This window comes from Aptenodytes patagonicus, chromosome 2, assembly GCF_965638725.1.
Source record: "Aptenodytes patagonicus chromosome 2, bAptPat1.pri.cur, whole genome shotgun sequence".
In the NCBI taxonomy this organism is placed as follows: Eukaryota; Metazoa; Chordata; class Aves; order Sphenisciformes; family Spheniscidae; genus Aptenodytes; species Aptenodytes patagonicus.
Genome location: NC_134950.1, coordinates 92,548,033 through 92,554,880, shown reverse-complemented (window position 1 = coordinate 92,554,880; position 6,848 = coordinate 92,548,033).

The window sequence follows — 6,848 nt, the reverse complement described above, 5'->3', positions numbered from 1 at the left end:
AAAATTGGCAGCTGCTCATTCCTTGCAAAAAAAATGTTATTGTATTCTTTATTTAATCTGAGTTAATTATAATCCTGGTGCCTTCATGGTGGTGTTTAAAAGCACTACTCTGATGAAATTTCTTTAATAGCATATCTGTACAAAACAGTGAATGGCTTAAGCTTGTTTCTAATAATTTTATTTTTCCAAACACAAGGATATAACATATTTTAACTGTATTACTTAAGTGTATTACTTAAGTAATGCATACTTCCAATTCATTTAATTACAAACTTTTCCTTTATCCTGAGGAAATTCCTTACAATCTACTTTTTATTTTTTTTCTTTTCTTTTCTGGATGAAATATGTGAAATGTTGAACGCAAAAGTGTCCATTGGTGTTGGGATAAGTAAAAACTTATATCGCACCTATGTCCTCTTGCAAGAAACAGAAAAAAACCACAGATGGATCTAGGTCACTGAAAACATTCCCCATAAAGAAAACTGTTACTTTGAGTACTTGTTGCATTTGTTCAGACAAAGGTCCTGACTAGTGAAGTGTTTGCATTAATACGTTCACAGTAAAGTGGGTCAGAGGAATTTCTCACCTATATGTGTTCTTCAAGTGTCATCCTGTGGCAAAACAAGCTACAGGAGTTAGGCAAAAAATTAATTGTTGGTCTCTGGAGTGACTTGCAGAGAAAAGTGGAGTGGGAATTTAGAAAATATATTCTAAAGTACAGGTATGACCTTCTACAAGTAGCCAGTAAGTGAAAGCAAGATGAAAATGTTGCCTTGTGCCAGGTAAAAAAAACCAATGAAGATAGAGTTCCTGTTGTCTGACAGAATACAGTTTGGATAGGAATGTTTTTCCGGTAAAAAACTTACTCTTGACAAGTAAATTATATGTTGTAAAATCCATTTGCTATGTAGTTGCCAGATACCTTATGACATGCAAATTGAGCCAGGCTCAGCAGAGATTCTTTAAAAGTCACCAACACATGTTATAATAAAAATTAAGCCCTCAGACTCAAATTCAGTTTTACCCACCCTAGCCTGAATTCAATAGGTGATGAACCAGGCAGTTTTTCATCAATGCTATAGACAGACAGGTTCTTGGGAAGGCTTTTGTTTGCTTTCCAGTCTTTCTTCTAAAGCCCTACAAGCTGCCTATTGCATAATCATATAAGCAAAAAGCAACCCCACCTGAAGGTGGCTGGTTGCAGTCCACCTAAAAGACAAATAGCTGCAAAGAAAGTGAAGGAAACATTAAATTTCCCACAAATATTATCATATTTGTGGGAAACTGTGGTACAAACAGACCAGGTGTAACTATGAACCTGAACTGGAGCTTGAGCTAGACTTTAACTTGGTATAGAGCATCTGTCAGGAGTGTATGCTGACTTACACATTCAGCCCTTTCCAGATGAATCACAGTAAGTCTCTTCAGCCAGAAACACAGGCAGCAAGGTGCTCAGCAGCACCCACTTCTCACCAGTTCTGTCATCTTTCTGGATGATTGCCTTCCTGGATACCTACTTCCAGAATGGACATGAGCTCTGAGTTTCCCTTCCCTCTGTCCTCTTTGGGAAAAAATGAAGAGTTAATGCTTTCTCCCCAGGTCAACAGCCTGTCTATTAATTTATCACAGCATCTCCAAAATGAATTCGTTTGTACACCATTTTCTAATATGAATTTCAGGGTACTCAGAGACTTTGTACTCATACTTTATTAGAGAATGGTAATTTTCACGGGTATAAGAATTATCTTGTCTTACTGACAGGTGCTTCTGAGAGTGGAAATTAGTGCAGTGCTGACTGCAGAGAGAAATAAATATACTCCATTCAAGCAGGAAGCTGTTTCTGCAGCACGGAAAATATTTGATCCCTGAAAAGGCAAGTCTAGCTGTAAATTATTTTATAACATGTCAGCAATGAACTTTCATCTTTCTAGTGTCTATATAGGAGGAAGGACACAAATGGCAGAAATTTCAGGTAGAATTTTTTGGTACAGCCAAATTCACTTAGCATCCAATCTCAGACAAGAAAGGCATGTAGAAACACTGTTAATTTTGCCTTGTTGGCCTTCCTTAATGCTTCTGACCGGAAGACAGCAGAAGGGAGGGCTACAGACTGCACAATATGCTTAGAAATGCCCCAGAAGTGCACTTTGGTGCTCTGCCTGGACTCTAATACCATCACAAGAGGTACCACCTGTTGCAGAAACCTTCTTGACCTGAGGGCAGATTCCTCCTGTCAGATCTGAGAAGGACCAGCCTGATCCAGTGCCCCTCAATAGGCTGGGGACCAGCTAAAGGCCCTTCTTTCAGGTAACTTTATGACAAGACTGAAATTAAAGGTCTTTTTCCATCAGGACGTAAATTTAATATCTAATAGCTTCATTTTGAAAGGTTTTTTAACTCTCAGGGGACTATTAAGAATGTCTCAGGTTTAAAAATTCTACAACAGAATAATTCAACGACACTTGCTTTGCTGTTGCTTGAGCTCCTTCCAGACCTTAACTATAGATTTCTTCTCCTTTTAAGTGTTTTTAGTAATGTGTGTGCCTTTTGGCTATGAAAGAAAAGCAACCTGTATACTGAAGAGACGACATTACAATCTGTGGTCCTGAAGTAAAACTGGACTAGCTGATGTTAGTGTGCAACACAACATAAGTGTGTAAGAGAAAACTGGTAACAATGGTGTAATCTTTTCCGTTATTTCCTAATATTGCATTTAAAACTAGCTTTTTTTTTCCTGTAATGGTGCCATTGATGAAGGTGACTTGTGACAAAATCACAAGTGTGCTGGTAGAAATAGGAGGCAGATTTGTGATTTTTGTTAGCCCTTCTGAAACAGTATAATTGAATTTGGATCTCTAACACTACTGCAAGGGCAATTTTCTCCCCACACTCCTTCCCATTGTACTAAAGTGCCAGTTGTTGGTAAAAACTGCTCCAAAAAGGTGAACGTTCTTGCCACTCAACTTGCTATTATGCAGTGATTTATTTCTGACTCCCAAATGGCCCGTCTTTCTATATAAAGAATAGGAACCAGCTTCAGAGACTAAATTTGTCCCTCTGTCTACCCAGTAGGTGAGGACACATGATGGGTGCAACAGATACCCCATCCTGATCTTGCTGTTTGTCCTGTGATGGGGTTAGAAACTGAGGGAACATTAGGAAGGAAGGTTTTGCATGCTTCAGACACATAGAATCATAGAGTCATAGAATATCGCAAGTTGGAAGGGACCCATAAGGATCATCGAGTTCAACTCCCTCCTCCTCGCAGGACTACCTAAAACTAAATCATATGACTAAGAGCATCGTCCAGATGCTCCTTGAACTCTGACAGGATTGGTGCTGTGACCACTTCCCTGGGGAGCCTGTTCCAGTGACCGACCACCCACTCAGTGAAGAACCTTTTCCTCATGTCCCATCTGAACTTCCCCTGATGCAGCTTCATTCCATTTCCTCATGTCCTATCGCTGATCACCAGAGAGAGGAGATCAGCACCTCCCCCTCCACTGCCCCCCTTGAGGAAGTTGTAGGCTGCAATGAGGTCACCCCTCAGCCTTCTCTTCTCCAAGCTGAACAAACCAAGTGACCTCAGCCGCTCCTCCTAAGTCTTGCCCTCAAGACCTTTCACCATCTTGGTTGCGCTCCTCTGGACACACTCTAATAGGTTGATGTCCTTCTTATATTGAGGCGCCCAAAACTGCACACAGTACTCGAGGTGGGGCCACACCAGTGCGGTGTAGAGTGGTGTGTAGTCCCTCGACCGACTAGCTATGCTGTGCTTGATGCACCCCAGGACACGGTTGGCCCTTTCGGCTGCCAGGGCACACTGTTGACTCATGTTCAACTTGCCATCAACCCAAACCCCCAGATCTCTTTCTGCGGGGCTGCTCTCCAGCCTCTCGTCCCCCAGTTTGTACGTGTAACCAGGATTACCCCGTCCCAGGTGGAGAAGCCGGCACTTGCTCTTGTTAAATTTCATACGGTTGGTGATAGCCCAGCTCTCTAGTCTATCCAGATCTCCCTGTAAGGCCTCTCTACCCTCGAGGGAGTCCACAGCTCCTCCTAGTCTAGTATCATCGGCAAACTTACTTAATGTACATTCAATTCCTTCATCCAGAGCATTTATAAAAACATTAAAGAGCACTGGCCCCAAAATTGAGCCCTGGGGAAACCCACTGGTGACTGGCCGCCAGCTTGATGTAACCCCATTTACTGGAACTCTTTGAGCCCGACCTGTCAGCCAGTTGCTCACCCAACGTATTAGGGACTTATCTAGGTGCGTGCTGGACATTTTGTCCAGAAGGATACTGTGAGAGACAGTATCAAAAGCTTTGCTCAAATCCAGAACCACCACATCTACTGGCTTCCCTTGGCCAGCTAGATGGGTGACCTTGTCATAAAAGGAAATTGAGTTGGTTAAGCAGGACTTTCCCTTCGTGAACCCGTGCTGGCTATGACCAATGACTGCATTGACTGCATTGTCTCTCAAGTGGTTTTCAATAACTCCCAGAATAACCTTCTCCATAATTTTGCCAGGCACTGAAGTGAGGCTGCCAGGCCGGTAATTACCAGGGTCTTCCTTCTTACCCTTCTTGAAAACTGGGACAACATTTGCCAGCTTCCAGTCGACTGGGACCTCTCCAGACTCCCAAGACTGTTGAAAAGTAATGGAGAGAGGTCCCGCGATGACATCGGCCAGCTCTTTCAGTACCCTGGGATGAAGCGCATTGGGCCCCATAGACTTATGTTCATCCAGCTGGAGCAGCAGGACTTGAACAAGTTCAGAGTCAGCTGGGAGTTTACCATCCCACCAGTCACGGTCTTCCAACACAGGGCTCTGGGGGTCCCAGGGCCCATCATCGGTGTTGAAGACAGAGGCAAAGAAGGCATTAAGCGTCTCTGCTTTGTCTACGTCCCTATTTGTGAGGTGACTGACCTCATCCAGTAATGGACCAATGTTATCTCTGATCCTCCATTTGATGTTAACATATTTCAAAAAGCCCTTTTTGTTGTCCTTCACAGTCCTGGCCAGCTTGAACTCTAATCGAGCTTTGGCCACATGAATTTTCTCCCTACGGTGGCAAACAGCATCTCTGTAGTCCTCCCGCATCACCTGTCCTTGCTTCCAATGTCCATACACTTTCCTTTTCTGCCTAAGTTCTAGAAGATCCCTGCTCATCCAAGCTGGCCTTCCGCACCGCTTGCTTGACTTCCAACACTTTGGAAGTGCCTGCTCCTGCACTCTTAAGAGATGGCTCTTGAAAAGTGACCAGCATTCATGGACCCAAATCCCTTCAAAAGCAGGTTCCCAAGGGACCTTACTAACTAGCTCCTTCAGCAGCCCAAGGTCTGCTCTCCCCATATCCAGGGTCGAAGTTTTGCTGGCAGTTTTCCCCCTATCACCAACGATTTGAAACTCAACTATTTCATGGTCACTGTGACCAAGACAGCCACCAATCACCACTTCACCCACAAGACCCTCTCTGTTTACAAACAACAAATCTAGGAGGGCACCTGTCCTAGCTGGCTCTGTTAGTACCTGCACCAAGAAGTTATTTTCAATGTGCTTCAGGAATTTCCTGGACCTGTTTGTGTCCGCGGTATGATATTCATAGTCAATGTCTAGAAGTTAAAATCACCCATAAGGACAAGGGCAGGTGATCTAGTGATATCCCTTAATTCCTTACAGAATAATTCATCGGTGTCATCATCCTGGCTGGGTGGTCAATAGTAGACTCTCACAACAACATCCGCTTTATTTGCTTTCCCCTTTATCCTTACCCAGAGGCTCTCAACCGTGTCATCACCAACTGCAAGCACCACACAGTCCAACCCCTCCCTTACACATAGCGCCAAACCCCTGCCTCGTCTGCCCTGCCTGTCCCTCCTGAAGAGCCTACAACCACCCAATCACAGCACCCCAGTCACAGCACTCATCCCACCAGGTTTCACTTATGCCAGTGATGTCATAGGTCTGGGACTGGGCCAAAGCTTCTAGCTCCTCTTGTTTATTCCTCATGCTGCGTGCACTAGCATAGAGACATGTCAAATGCGCTCCAGTGTACTCAGCACACCGTGGAGCAGACTGAAGGACCTCGCAGGAACACTGTCCCTCAAACATTGGTGTGCTGCCCCATGGCTTATCTCCAGCGAGCCTGGTTTTATGCCTTTCCCCCTTCAAATCTAGTTTAAAGCTCTTTCAATGAGCCCTGCTAACTCCTATGCGAAGATCCTTTTCTCCCTTTGAGATAGGTGTACCCCAACCGTCACAAGCAGGGCTGGTGCTCTGTAGACTGACCCATGATCAAACCCCCAAAATTCGGCTGATGACACCAGTGACGGAGCCAGGTATGGATCAGCTGGGTCTTCCTATTTCTTCCAACATCATTCCCTGCAACTGGAAGGATAGAGGAAGACACTACTTGTGCTCCTGATCCCTTAACCAGTCGTCCCAAGGCCCTGAAGTCTCTTTTGATCGCCCTTGGACTTCTTACTGCAACTTCATTGCTGCCTACATGAAAAAGCAATAATGGATAATAATCTGAGGGCTGTACCAAGGCAGGAAGTTTTCTCTTCACATCTTGAAGATGTGTTTTGGATTTAGGATGAGAATAATGTTGATAACACACCGATGTTTTAGTTGTTGCTAAGTAGTGCTTACACTAGTCAAGGACTTTTCAGCTTTGGCACATTGGGCCTTCTGTTCCCCTCAGAAGAGAGTCTCCTATGACAATGACCCTTTTTTTTTTCTTTATGGAAGTGGTTTTGATGCAGGGCATAGGCCAACTTAACCTTGGCGACGCATCCAACCTAGATGAACTGTCGTCCTTGTCTTTGTTCGGTTCCACTTG